The sequence below is a fragment of the Pteropus medius genome, unplaced genomic scaffold (assembly GCF_902729225.1).
Source record: "Pteropus medius unplaced genomic scaffold, Ma_sr-lr_union100, whole genome shotgun sequence".
Lineage (NCBI taxonomy): Eukaryota > Metazoa > Chordata > Mammalia > Chiroptera > Pteropodidae > Pteropus > Pteropus medius.
This window is the reverse complement of record NW_024342469.1, coordinates 5204221-5218285: the sequence shown is the minus strand read 5'-3', so window position 1 is coordinate 5218285 and position 14065 is coordinate 5204221. Positions and strand designations below refer to the sequence as shown.

Genomic DNA, 14065 nt, shown 5'->3' with positions numbered 1-14065 from the left:
GGTGCTCGACAAAGGTGTGCAGAATGAATGAATGAATGAACGAGTGAGTGAATGAATGAATGAACGACCCTTCCAGGATCTAGATGTATTCCTCCTGGGCTGGCCTGCCCTAGGCTTAATGCCCACACAGGTCCTCCCTGCCCCATCACTGTCTTTATCTCTTGGCCACTGGCTCCTTAGCTTGCCACAGGCCACTTTAAAAAGTCCCAAAGCCCCTTGGGAATTGCCACCCCCTAGACTCGGGCTGCCCACACTCTCTCAGAGGCTGCTGGGATGGGCACAGCCACAGTGGCTCCAAGTTGAGTTCAAGGGAAGACAACCAGGGCTGGTTCAGAAGCATTTACACAGCACCTTCCAGCGGGCCCAGGTGGACCTCAGCAGCCAGGACTCCTCTGAACAGCGCCACCAGCCACCACTGGACACTCTCCTGCTCTTCTCGCCACTAATCTTCCTTCCACATTCACTTTCTTACTTAAAGCCTCAAATCCAGCCTGGCCGGGCAGACAGAGCTGTAGGTTGTAGGGTCACTGAACAAATGAGGACACTGGAGCTCAGAGACCCCCAGCAAGGTCCCAGGCTTCCCTAGTGCCAGGCCCAGTGAGACGGGATGGAGTGTGCTGGCTCCTCCCTTGCCACCCCCACTGTACTGGGGACACTGAGGCAAGGATGGGGAGTCTCCAAGCCCCATCTGACCCCAGGAGTGGACAAGTCGATGTGAGCTCCAATGCTAACAGCTGGAGGACTGAGGCCGACAAATCCATGAGCAATGACAGCTCGACCCACAGCATTTCATGGGGACTTCACGCAGTTTTCAGTAACAGAGACGTGGCTCTGGAGACCTCGGTGAACTTGTTGGCAGTGGAGGTCACGTGCATGTGTGTGCATGCATGTGCACTCATGTGCGTGTGTGTGCATGTGTGTACGTGTATTACAGGACACAGATCACTGTGGGCTCACAAATCCATGTCCTCTCACTTCAGTGACATGAAGAGGTGGCCTGGAGATGGCGAAGGGTACCGAGGAGGGAGACAAGGGGGTGTCTGCGCCATTCAGCCAAGGGCATAATAGGAAAGAGTCTTGACCAACATGCAGCACAGCAGAGTCAGCCAGAGCCAAGTACAAAAGCCGACTCAGCTGCTCATTCACCAGATTTCAGGCCAGTGACCTAGTTTGTCTAAGTCTCAATTATATTATCTGTCAAATGGGTTTAATAATTTTCCACATCGAAGGGCAGTCAAGATTAAACAAGATGGTGTAGGTATTCAATACATGGTAACTGTTTAGGTTACCAGTAGTTTTATTAGAGTTCACATTTGCACAGGAAAAGGGGCTGCCCATTTATTCCAGAAGCGATCACTGAGCCCCATTCCTGCTTTGCCATGAACAGAGCACCAGATACAAGGCCTTTCCCCCAGGGGACTCACAAATAATAATAACGATGCGCATGAATGTGTGTGTCCCAGCTGGCTGACTTTCAGAGGCAGTATGGTTTGCTGCTTTATATGCACAATCTCATTCAATCCCCTAGAGAACCCTGTGAGTTGAGGGCTGCTACTGTCATCTCATAGATGAAAAAAACAGAGAGGTGAAGTAACTTGTCCATAGTCATCCAGCAGGAGAGGAACAGAGCCAGTAGTTGAATCGAGAATCTTACCACCGGACAAGACAGAAACCTGCAAAACCTGAGTCATTGCACAAATCAAGGCAGTACTTAGGGCTGTGGGAACACTGGGGAAGGAGGGTTTTGAGAGAGGTGGCTCAGGAAGGGACTGACAACAAACACCAACAAGCAAGGACTTAAAGGCATGAAGCCTTGGGCAGGAGGAGAAGAGGAAGCCCAGGCCAGGCAGAGAAGGCAGCCTGGGCAAAGGCCCAGAGTGGGGAATGGACAGGCCGGCCCAGGCCTCCTCCCCTCTGCTTGGCTCCCAGCTCTGCCCTCCTAGCTGATGCAGCTCTGGAAGGCCCACTCACGTCATCCTGCCTTTGCCTACACTGGTCCCTGTTTGCATACTGTTCCCTTATTCTTCTCCCCTTCAGGTTCAGTGGTGTCAGGGCAAGATTTGAAAACAGTCCTATGGATTCCCAGCCATGTGCCTTTCCTGCGGCACTGCCCTGCCTTACGGAGAGGGTGGGACTTAAGCCCTAAGGGACCCCCAGATGGAGCTGAGTCTGTAGGAAGAGCAAGGTGAGGAGGGGGAAGAGAATGTGCAAAGACGTGAGGGCGGAGTCAGGACTGTGCTGACTTGTCCTCCGGCACAGCCCAGAGACCCCCATCACACTCCAGGACATACAAGCCAGTGATCCTTCCACCGCCCTGCACAGGGGCTGGCAGCACACAGGCAGAGAATGCTCACACCCCGGGAGGGAGCTCTGGCTCTGACATTGCTCAGCCAGGTTGCTTCTTCTTCCCAGTATTGGCTTTCTCTCCTAGATATGAGATTGCAGGCCTCACCTTAAGAATTATTTGAGCGAAGGTAAGGAAAGTCCCTTACAGAGTCGGTGCTCAACAAATACCAATTGCCTGGAGCACCATGACAGAGCCTGTCAGGTCCTGGCATTGAGCCATTTCCTAGCTGGCTAGCCAGGAAGCTCTGGGAGGCAGGGAGACTTGGGGTTTAGCCCGGGCAGGGCTGCAATTAGAGCTGTGAGGTTATTACAAAGACAAAATGTGAGCCCTGCCTCCTGAAGGCCAGTGTCAGAGGTGGCAAGAGGCCCACGTCTACCCTCGAAACCATGCTTTCCAAAATGTCATTGTGGAAACTCCTAGTTATGGGGCTGGGCCCAGCCAACAGACAAGACCAGGAGGCAGATATCTAGGGCCAGCCCACTGCAGGCCTGGACCCCCAGCTCCCCAGACAGGAAGGCAGCGGGGGTCTGTGGGGCTACTCCAAAGGGCAGGGCAGTTGGAGGTGGCCCTTTCCCACTTTGTTCTCAGAGCTTGGCCATTATAGAGGAAGTTTGGGAGCCCCAGGAGGGAACAGTGGCACTTATTGGGCACCTGTGGGCCAGAAAAGGGCTGGGTGCTTTGCAGTGTTCCTTGATTCCTGTTGCCTCTGACAGCTGGGTATTAATACCCCTATTTCTCAGATAAGGAAACTGACGCTTGGATAAGTCAAAGACACTTGGACTGCTCAGTCCAACAGCCTCTCTGACCTTACTCTCCCCTCCCCACGTGCAGAGGCTGTTGAAACTCCAACGATGGCAGGGAGCTCACTCCTGCAAAGGCTCTACGTGGGAAAGGAAGTTCTTCTCAGTGTGGGCCGAAACCGGCCCACCTTAGGCCGAGCACCGCCCGGAGCCAGGCTCTCTGTCCTCACAGCAGCCTTCAGAGAGTGAACACAGCAGGATGGCTCACTCACCCAGCAGGCCTCCCTTGGGTAACTGCTCCCCTCTGAGCTCAGTTTCCTGAGCTGTAAAATGGGGATAACAACAACCCCTATGTGAGGGGTGGTTGTGAGGCCTTAGGGAGCCTATAACCCTGGTACATTCCCGGAACATCCAGAGTCTTCGGAAAAGCTTCAGCCAACGAGAGAAGCTCAGAGAACTTTCCAGAAGCTTGACTCACCTTCCCAAAGAAGGAAATGGCCTTGACCAGAGCAGCCCCACGGTGGGGGCTGGGACTCAGTCTCAGAGCCTGTCATGAGCGGGCTTCCACTCGTGTGACCCTGGCTCCCCCAGAACTGGCACCAGCTCATTCAGCTCACCTAAGGGACGGGGCAAAGGGAGTGTGGCCAGGCAGGTCTGGGTTGAAATCCTTCATCTGCCATTTACCAGCTCTGTGCTAGCGAAGCTGCTGGTCAACTCCCTGCTCTGAGCCTTGGCTTCTCTAGCTTCAAGGAGGGGCCTGTTCACAGGACCGTGAGGCTCAGCAGAGTATGAGGCCAAGTTTCAGTGACTCTTCAGGTGCAGAGCTGGGCCTGCCCCAGGCCTGGCCCCCATTGGGGACAGCCAGGTTACCCTCATCATTGCCTTGCTCACTGAGGGAAGGACTGCAGAAATGCAACCTGGGAGAAGGGCCCCATGTCTTTGCATATTCTGTCCCCAGGGCTGACCATGCTCTTCCCGGCACACTTCTCTCTACCCTCGGTCCCTTCAGGCTTAAGTCTCACCTGCCCCGTGAGGCAGAACGGCTGCAGGAAAGGCACATGGTCATGAGTCCACCAATGGGAAACTGAGCCATCGAGAGGGGAAGTGATGCATCCAGGATTATGGAGTCAGAGAGGGAGAGCTCGGATTCCAAGCCAGGCTCTGCTGCTCCTCCTGACACCTCTCCAGGCAGCACTGAAGACCTTCCCCAATTTGTCCCACTGGCCAAGCTGCCCACACACACGTGCATTCCTACCTTGGGGCCTTTGCCTGCACCGTAAAGCCAGCCAACCTGGAAAACCTGCCTTTCTCTCCCTGCAGGTGGTTCTTGTTGACCTTTAAGGCCCCGCCTACTCTTCCCTGCCCACAGCCCCATCCTCAGCCCCAAGGGCCCACCTGTCCACTCAACCCTGCTCCTGCCCAATTCCTGTTCACCTCTTGGGTCACCACGTGTATGCCCCCTCCCTCAAGAAGTTCCCTCAGACCAGCTGGACCAATTCTCCTCTGAGCTCATTCCCAGACACCACCCCACACCATCGCTCAGTGCCTGTCTCCCTCTCCAGACCAGGGCTCTGTGGGTGGAAGAGGGGGGTGTCTTGTCATACATGCCACCTCAGCACCCAGCACAGAACCTGGCACAGACACGGTGTTTAATATTCACTGTCCCGGCATGGCAGTGTCCATCTATCCTTTCACTCGCCGGGGACTCAGCAGTGAGAAGACAGGCAGAGCTCTAGCGAGAGTTACGTTCTAGTAACAAGTACGTACGTGTGGAAGATCAAGTGGGAATGACTGGTATGAGGAGCGACAGAGCAGGGAAAGCGTGACGGGGTGGGGAAAGGACGGGGGAGGGCAGCGAGGGAAAGTGGCTCCAGGCAGGTGACATTTGCTCAGATCTCTAAAGAAAGTAAAAGTGATGCAAATATCAGAGGAAAGTACAGTGGGGAGAGGAACAGCAGGTGCAAAGGTCCTGCGGTGGGAATGCACATGGCACGTTGGAGGAACAGCAAGGAGGTCGATAAGCGAAGTGGAGGATGAAAGCAGCTGAGGTCAGACAGGGAACAAGTGGGATCCACAGGCAGGACTCTGATCCTGCGTGGGCCAGGAGCTGTGGCAGGGTACCGGAAAGAGAGCAGGAGCTGACCTATGCTCTGACAGAATTGCTCTGGCTGCTGCGTGGAGGATGGATTCCGGGGCTGAGCGGGAAGCAGGAGACCTGTGAGGAGGCTCGTGCAGGTGGGTAATACAGATGGTGGACGTGGATGTGGAGGGAAGGGGTCAAATTGCTGATGTATTTTGAAAGTAGAACCAACAGGATTAACTGATGGATTGAATAAATGAGGGAGCGGTGGGAGAGGGTGCCAACCACAGAGAGCCACGCCCTGAGAGGGGCAAGTGAGGCACTGCCAGCTCTCCTCCCACGTGGCGGGAGGGGGTTCTGGGAAGTCCTTTCGGCCGAGGTGGTGTCAGAGTCCTGGCAGACAGAGATGGGGAAGGCAGGTGCTCTGGCTTCAGGGCGAGGTGGGAAGCGGAGGAGGAAGGCCTAGGGGCGCTGGTGGAGCAGGGTTGTGTGGATGGGTCCAGGAGCCGGACCCCTGGCTCCAATCCAGGCTCTGGGACGTTGGGCAAGAGACTTAACCCCTGCGGTGTCCGGTTTTGCCTCTAGTAGGAATGATAGCTGTATGCCCTGCATGGGTTGGTGTGAGGATCACGTGAGTTAAGCCACAACACGTGCCCAGAGTACGGTGGTGGCGGGTGCTCAATTACGTGGCCTATCCATTAGTATTTCATACAAAGAAGGCAGCGTGCGCCAGCTGCCTAGGAAGATGGACAAACAAGGGCGAGAAAAACAGTGTACAAGGCCCAAATGTGAGGTGTGCTGCCCAGATGAGGAGGGGGCTTTATTCCCTTTGGGCAATGCGGAGCCGTGGAAAGCTCTGTGCATAGAGATGAGGGCTATTCCATTCAGTCCTTGGTTATTCTCCACCTGGGCTCAGCGGGACATACCCACTCCCATCCGGGATCGACAGTTGTACCGAGCACTCTGCCTGCGGTGTTCAGGGCCTCTTCTCATCGTAATGGCTGACTCTTGGGGAGCACTCACTATGTCAGCCCTCACAACAGCCCATGTATGAGGTTGGTCCCATTATTATTATGGTTTGACAAATGAGGAAGCCAAGGCGCAGGTCAACATCATTACCAAGATCAATATCATCACCCAGGTCAATGTCATGATGCAGATAGTGGCTGGCAGAACTAGGATGCAAACCCAGGAGGTGCACTCAACTACAGCATCTATACTGGCCTGTCCCGTTCTAAGACGGACCCTGGAGCCCTTGAGGTGGCTGGGCATCGCGGAGCATCCAGCACTATCAGTTCTGCCAGCAGGCCCAGCAAGGTCATTGTGCCTGTTTACGGGGCAGAGACTAAGAGGTGATGTGACTTGCCCAGCGCCCCACAGCTTGTCCACTAGGAGCTGGGACTCCAGTGCAGGTCTATTAGACTCTAAATGCCTGCATCAGGAACCTGGTAGACATGACACATGGGACTCTGAGCTCCCTTTAACCTGGGCCTGCATCAGGAGTGAGGTCTCTCAACCTGGAGCTATTTCTTAGGTTCTCGTACCCCATTGGGGATTGGGGAAGACAGTGGATCTCTCCCTTCCTAGAAAGCCTTGGGACTTGTGTCATACATCCTTTTACTCTTTGGTCCCCTCCTGACTTTGTCCTTTCAGAGAGGTTTTTCATCCCAAGAACTACCCTGGCCCACCAGTCTGGCCCTCCCCCGCCGAGGGGAGACTGAAAAGCAGGCTTAACTGCATCTTCTTAACAGTTTCACAGCCAGAAAAAACGGCAGAGGGAAAGACAATGTTTACAGACCAGGTCGGTTCCACCGTCAGTCTATAAAAATGGATTCCTGGAAAAACATAAACCAGCAATTTACGCTGTGAATTTTATTGGTCCCAAAAAAAAAAAAAGGTTATCCTATTTGAATAACAAAGTAATGAGAGGAGATAAACCACTCCTTTCTTCATGAATAAAGACACACAAAAACTCAACAGAAATGGAACGTTCACACACAGCTTCAGGTCTGATTCATTAGCCATTTTCGTTTCATAAAAACCAGCATTTCTATTAAAATAGGGTGATGTCCAAAAGGTCTGTTTGCTTTAAAAAAAAACTGTCTTTAATACAGTGTAAGGCTTAGGTTTATTTTTTTGTTTTCATTTTAAACAAAGCTTACATTCTCCTGAGACTTCAGTTTATTATACTACGGCTGGGGGGCGGTGGTGATGGGGGCCTGGATTTCAGAATCCATCTGATATGTCGGATTTCTGTGGCATCCACTTGAATGCTCAGCAGCCAGCCATGATGTCATAAACCCATCAGATTTCCGGTAGGGGGGAAACGCTGGGGAATTGGAAAGAATGGATGTTTCTTACCCGTCAGGAAGGGGGTAGGGAGGGGCTGGGTGTGTTTGGGGGACGGGAGGCAGGCTCGATGTTTGTGATATTAAATGTCAGGCAGAAACCTGAAAAATCCAGCCACCCAGATGTTTTCTAAATATCCAGATGTCTGGCATGGAGCAGACAGACCGTGCCTCCCAACCCCCCGCCCCCCAACCTCCTGCCCCAAGAGGCGCTTGACATTTGGGCTCTGACCTCAGGTCGACAGCCAGTGTACACTGCCAGAAGCTGTACATCCTCCAGGCTGCCCACCCTCGGGTCTGGAATTTTTTTCTAAATCTTCACACATGGATGACAGGAGTAACTAGGTCCAGATTTTTAAGAGCTGTTGAAGCAGTGATTTGAAAAGTTCAGTCCCTAGAATTAGCCTCCACAGAATACACCATGGAAGCCAAAAAGGAGGAAAAAGAATCCCTCAGCCAACACACACACAAACATATGTGACTCTTAAGCCATAGGACTTAAAAACCCAAAATAAAACCATCCAGTCTGAGAACCAAGGACTCAACGATGCTGAGAAGCGATGAGCCCTCCCCCAGGAATGCACGTCCCGAAATCAGAAAAACACCCAACAGCTTTGTTCTTCCTGACAAAGCCCCTCGCTTCCAAGGAACAGACAGTTGCCAACAAAAGCACACGGTAGAACTAATTTACACTCAGACTCCGGGCGTCAAGGAGTCATAAAGTACAGAAATGGAACCGGTTTTGCCTGGGAAGCTGTCTCCCCACCACTGGCAATGGGGACCCGGGGCCCGGGAGAACCCTGCAAGCCGCAGACTGAGCGGAGTCCTGGCTTTTGAGAGGCCTGGCCACACGCCCACTGAGGCCATCTCTGAAGCCTGTGACATCACGGCTAATTGTACCTGAAAATGAGCCAAGAACTGCAGGCACCTGGGGCCCAAACCCCATGACTTCACAGGGAGCCAGGAGGAGAGGCAGCTGGGGAGGGGGACCATCTCCAATTAGAACTGAGTGCTTGGATGACCAGAAAAGGGGTGGCCGAGGGGAGGGTACCTGGCAGAGGGCAGGAGGATATGAGTGGGAGCTCAGGGCTGGAGGTGGGGGCCTCTGTGGCCTCATCTCCCAGAACAGCCCCTGTGCTTTTCAGATGCAGAAACTGAGGGCCAGGAGTGACTGAGTGGCCTTCCCAAGGTCACCAGGCTAATTAGTGGGACAGCCAATCCTGGGAAACAGAAAATACAGGCCTGGCATGGCACAGCTCTTCCCTGAACGTTATCTAATTTAATCCTCACAACACCCTGTGAGGGAAAAATTATCATTAACCTCAGTTTCCAGAGGAGCCAATGGAGGCGCAGAGAGGTTAAGTAATTTGCCCAAGGTCACACAGCTCATCATTAGCAGAACTTGGCTTGAACCTCTAAGTCGCTGACTCCGAATCTAGTGCTCTTTCTGCTGGGTGAGGGGAGGCAGTTAAGGTTGATCTGGGAGCTGCGAATCTGATTTAAATACATATTTTAAAAGCTGGTGATCCCCACAGAGCAGAAGGGAGTAAATCATTGCAAATTAATTTTTTAAAGCAATTCCAGTCAGGAGGGCTGTCTGGCTGGGTGGTGGGGAAGCTGCTTTTATTCTGTCCCTGCCAGAGCCTGCATAAAGCAAGTAGATGCTCTCTCTAGCCCTGCATGCATGGAGGCTGCTCAATCCCCTGAAGTGGGGAGGGCGGGGGGCGCTAAAAGCTTTGCCAGGCATCTCTGAGAGTGTAATCTGCCATAGGAAAGGTGCCAGGAGCACAGGTCTGACAGAGCCAGGGGAGGGAGAAATTCACTGAGTATGGAAACTGCAAAAAATAAAAATTAGAGTCAGCCCCTCTAGGCCTGATTCTTACTCCAGTCAGGAGTTTAAATGAACTGCAGGTCACCTGGGCAGCTATTTGTGGCCCAGAGGCCTGACTCTGGGTCAGAGAGGCACTGCCCAGGGTCCTGCCTGCCCAGGATGGGGTGGGATGGGGAGTGGAGGTCAGGCAGTTAGTGTGGCCTTGTACCCTGGCCATCCTGGGGAGCCTGCTGGCCACCACCTTCTCCCAGAGCAGCATTTGAAGAGCTGGGTCAAAACGATGAGGAGTAGGCTGGTCTGAGCTCAGAGAACACGACAGGCACCTATCCCCAGGACTCCCCGTCCCCCCAGCCCCGGAAGGTTCACTTCCCTTCCAGCAGACCAGCCTTGGAACTTCAGCGGGCCATCTGCGCCAGGCCTTCCCTGCTCTCTTCCCACTAGGCTGGTTTCTTTTACTTTGTTTCTGTGAACGGCAAATGGGGCGTGGAGCCCAGGACTCAGGCCGGTGAAAGGGAAAGAAAGGTTGCTGACCTCTGAGCAGCTACCTTCTTTCCGGGGAAATGCTACTCATTCTTTATTTACTTTGCTTACAATTGGCCGAGAAGAGATTCAGGTCTTGCTGCCATGGCACTTATAATTGATAATCCAATAATGACATAAATATGTCCATGGAGGGAGTGGTCCCCAGTGTATGAGAGACTGTCATAGGGAAGTGTCAGGTCAGGGAGGTCAGAGAAGGCCTCCCAGGGCCAAAGGATGAGGAAGCACTAATCCTTCTGACTCACCGTCACCTCTGCAGAGAAGCCTTCCCTGCAAGGTTGCCTCCCATTCCCAGACCCCGTTCCCTTCCTGGCTGATTTTCATTATCCAAGTCCCTGCACTGATTTGGAAAACCCATGAGGGCAGAGCCTGGGTCTGTCTTGTTGACTGCTAAATTACCGGTGCCTGGGACATAGTAGATGTTTAAGGACTACTTGTGGATCAAATAAATAAACATGTGCAAAGGACCTGTGGTAGAAGGAATCACAAAGACTAGGTGGGTGTGAGAGTAAAAATGGGGCAAAAGACACAGAGAGTCTTAGGGCGTGAGACTGAGTCGGCTACCCCAAGAACCACCTTGGACATGTAGGTATCTCCTCCAGCCTCGGGGCTCCCTTCGCCTGTGGTAGAGACTGGAGTTGGGTGTCTTCCTTCCCCTACAGGACAGTGTCGTACAGATACCCTGCCCCACTTGATCTGCCCCAGGCGCAGTACCCCTAAGGACGAGGGAAGTGGGCAGTAGCATCACCAGGCTAATACTCTCCCTTTTCACCATGCCTTCCCTCCTCCATTCATTCCCTTGCCTGGCGCTGTGGGGCCGCTTGGAGCCACAAAGGGGCAGTGGAAAGCAGATCCAGGGGTCCCAACCCAGGGCCTCCCTACGCCGCCCCCGCCCCCGCCCCCCCCCACACACTACCGCGTCTGGCACCCTTTCTCCTCATTGAAGCAGAAGTAAAAAGAGAGGAGCTGGGCTCAGGGCTTGGACCAGACCATGTCTGCGTCCCCTCAGCTGATTACCAGCGTGTGGTGTGTCAGGACATCCAGCTGGCCTCTGTCCCTCAGATTCCTCACAGGTGAGATGGAGATACCGCGCCTCGGAGCGGGCGCAGCGGGTGCTTAGTGAACTCGTCCGAAAGGCTCAAAGTAAAATCTCCTTTGCTTTTCCTCGAGGACTCAGATCTGCAGCAGCTGAGGACCGAGTTTGGGGCTTCGCAGCGCCCCACACACCCCCGCAGCCGGCAGCCCCCGCCCGGGGGAGGCGGCTGAGACACCACGTGGGGGTGCGCGGGGTCCCAGCCCGCCGCGCGGCGTCCCCGGATGCGCCCAGAGCCTGCTCCGCGCCGCCCGCAGCGCGCACTCCAGCAAACTTTCGGCGTCGGCCGCCGCCAGCGCCCACACCTGCTCGCGGGGCTGCGGCGCCGCCACCGCCGGCGCGTGTCCGCACAGCCCCCCTGCCCCGGGTCGCTGGAGGGTGCCTCGGGGGCGGTCCGCGTCCCCACCGCCTCACCCGCTGAGTTACGCGGACTGCCAACCTCAGCCCCAGGGACGCGTCTGGACGGCCTCGGGGTTCTGGGGCGCCGGTCGGACCACCTGCGCTCGTCCACGGCGCCTCAGCAGCCCCCAGGTCACAGAAGATGCCCCGCTCTGGGGCCGCGCTCGCGCCGCCTCGGAGATGCCTCGGCTCCAGACCACGACCACGGCCACACGCTCAAGGCTCAGAGACCCTTCAGAGCGCCGACCCGGACGCAGACCCCGCGACGGCCGCTCAGGGTGGGGGTGGTGCCCCACGCTCTCCCGGTGTCCCCCACGCCGGGCGAAGCCGGCCAGGGAAATGCTTACCTTGCCCGTGCCCTCACGCTCCTGTCCCGGCGGTGCCTTCTCTTTCATACATTTTGCAATATTGTCGATGGTGAAAGAAAATGTTATAATCCTCTCCCGGTCACGTGGTTGTCCCCCAACCGCCCCCTTTCCTCCTTTTTCGGCCTTTCGGACAATACTCTGCCTCAGCCGCGGGGAGCGAGCAAGGGGGCTCCAGGCAGGCGCGCCTGGCCGAGGGGGCGTGGTCTGGGGCGGGGCGGGGCGGGGCCTGGGCGGGGTCGGGCGGGGCGCTGGGCCTCCGGCCGCTCTCTCCCGGGAAGCCGCGGCTCGGGACTAGCGCTCTTCTTCCTGCTCCTGATTGGTCGGCCCGCCGCCGATGCTGACGCCTGATTGGCTGAGACGAAGAAGGGGCTCAGGCAGTGGGGGTGGGGGATTACGGTTTTCGTCCTTTGCCCTTTCTTTCCTGGGGCCGCTGCTGCTCTTTTGGTCCCTTCTGACATCTGCAGACTTTTCCTCGCTGCTTCCGTGCACCCCATCGTTACACTTAACCACTCCAAATGTAACTCTTTTTTTTTTTTTTGTCCCTTTCTATCAAACAGTTAGCACCTTGAGGTCGGGGACACAGGATTTGTGCTGTTCACCATTGTATCCCCCAGGGCCTGGCGCACAGTAGGTGCTCAAAACGTGTTTGCTGATTGAATTAATGGAAAATGTACATACAGGTTTTTAGAGCTATTTTACCTCTAGTGATGAAGAGGTAAAATATCCCAAGATGGTATTACTATTCTCCTTCAAGAACAGAGAGACTGAGATGAAGGGAAATGCTCTCCCCTGGGAATGAATGGAGGAGCTGAAAATGGGACATGCTGACATCACTGGACTTCAGCTCTCTTCTACACGGCGATGCCCCATGGAGTGTCAGAGCCTCAGTTTCCCATCTATCAAAAGAGATTGTTGCACTTGGCAGTAGGAATGAGATGGCCCAGCCTCCATGTTCAAATCCTGGTAGCCTGCTGGGCCCTCCCTCTCCTCCCTGGGACTCCCTCCTCTCAAAATCACAGGAGAGGTTGGAAGCACTCTACTCAAACCAGGCTACTTTGCCCACCTCCGAGGATGTGGGGACATGTGGAGAATCTATCATTAAGCAAACTGACCTGAGCAGATATGCTATTTTGGAGGGAGGGCAGTCTTTGGGAACCCTCACGTGGATTCCTTCAATTGTGGGGTTGTCTCTGATAAGGGATAGGAGAGAGGGCTTCCTCTGACAAAGGAGGGTGTCAGAGCTGCTCATGGAGCTGGGTGGGGAGGGTTAATGGACCAGAAAAATGCTATCTGAGATCCTGGGCATCCAGATTCAGGAGTGCAGAGGGGCCAGCTTGGTGGCAGAGTGTGTTCTCCCTGTGTCTCTGTCTTTACAAGGCCTTCTTATAAAGACACCAGACACTGGATCTGGGGCCCGCCCTAACCCAATGTGACTTCATCCTGATTTTATCTGCAAAGACCCTATTTCCAAATCAGGTCACATTCACAGGTACCGGTGGTTAGGACTTCAGCATATCTCTTTGAGGGACACCACACAACCCACAACAAGGCCCAATGAGGAAAGAACATTCCGGTTAGAGGGGAGCAATGAGAGCAGATGCCCTGAGGCCGCCCAGGGTAGATTACCCTCTTAGCTGCCCACTTCTCTCTCGGGGTTTATCTCCAGCTCACTTAGGTTCCTGGTACCTGGCAGCCACCTCAACAGAGCCAGCAGGGAGCTGACCCTCTGGATATCAGGCTTTCTCAGGCCTCTGCCTCCAGCTGACCCTCCCCGGCTTGGGGCCCTGAGGAGAGCCCAGCCTGCCTGTCCCTCCTCCTTCTGCCTGCCTGGTCCCCACCCCCACCCACATCCTGCATGCAAGATGGACAAGGACAATAAAAGCTGTTTCACAAGCAGGTGGTGATTAATCGCCAAGTTAATTAAAGAGGCAGTAATTATGCTCAGATTTCAGAGGAAGGAGCAATGTCTTAGGCAGGGGTGGATGGTCAGCCTAAGTCTCCCTGAGGAGGTGGAGCCAGAAGACAGAAAAGATTTGAAAAGGCAGGAAGAAAAATGAATAACATTTTTTTTTAAGTGGGTCCTTCAACCATAGCTACAATGTTTTGTCAGAATTAGGTGGTAGGCTTAGATGTTTCGGCTTGTCTCTGTACTTTTCTATGTCTTTGAAACATTTAATTAACAGAAAAATGACAGGGAGGAGGTTAAGTATTTCTAAACTCCAGTTTGGGATTTATAAATGGCCTCAGACACCATCATGCCTCATTTTACACAATGGAGAGGGCCTTAAAATTATGTGTAAATTGAATCCCGTTTGCCCA

At 54.3% G+C, this 14065-nt stretch overlaps 1 long non-coding RNA gene across 2 annotated transcripts; it reads right to left on the bottom strand.

Moving 5' to 3' along the window:
* Positions 1 to 7427: 7427 nt before the first annotated feature.
* LOC120602931 (uncharacterized) lies at positions 7428 to 11926 on the bottom strand. 2 transcript variants are annotated; one of them, XR_005652918.1, is made up of 3 exons: positions 11726 to 11926; positions 7748 to 7877; positions 7428 to 7496 (listed from the first exon to the last, which is right to left on the bottom strand). It is a non-coding gene; the product is annotated as an uncharacterized LOC120602931 (long non-coding RNA). The 2 variants fall into 2 exon arrangements; XR_005652919.1 differs by lacking the exon at positions 11726 to 11926 and adding an exon at positions 10904 to 10980.
* Between the last annotated feature and the right edge of the window lie 2139 nt (positions 11927 to 14065).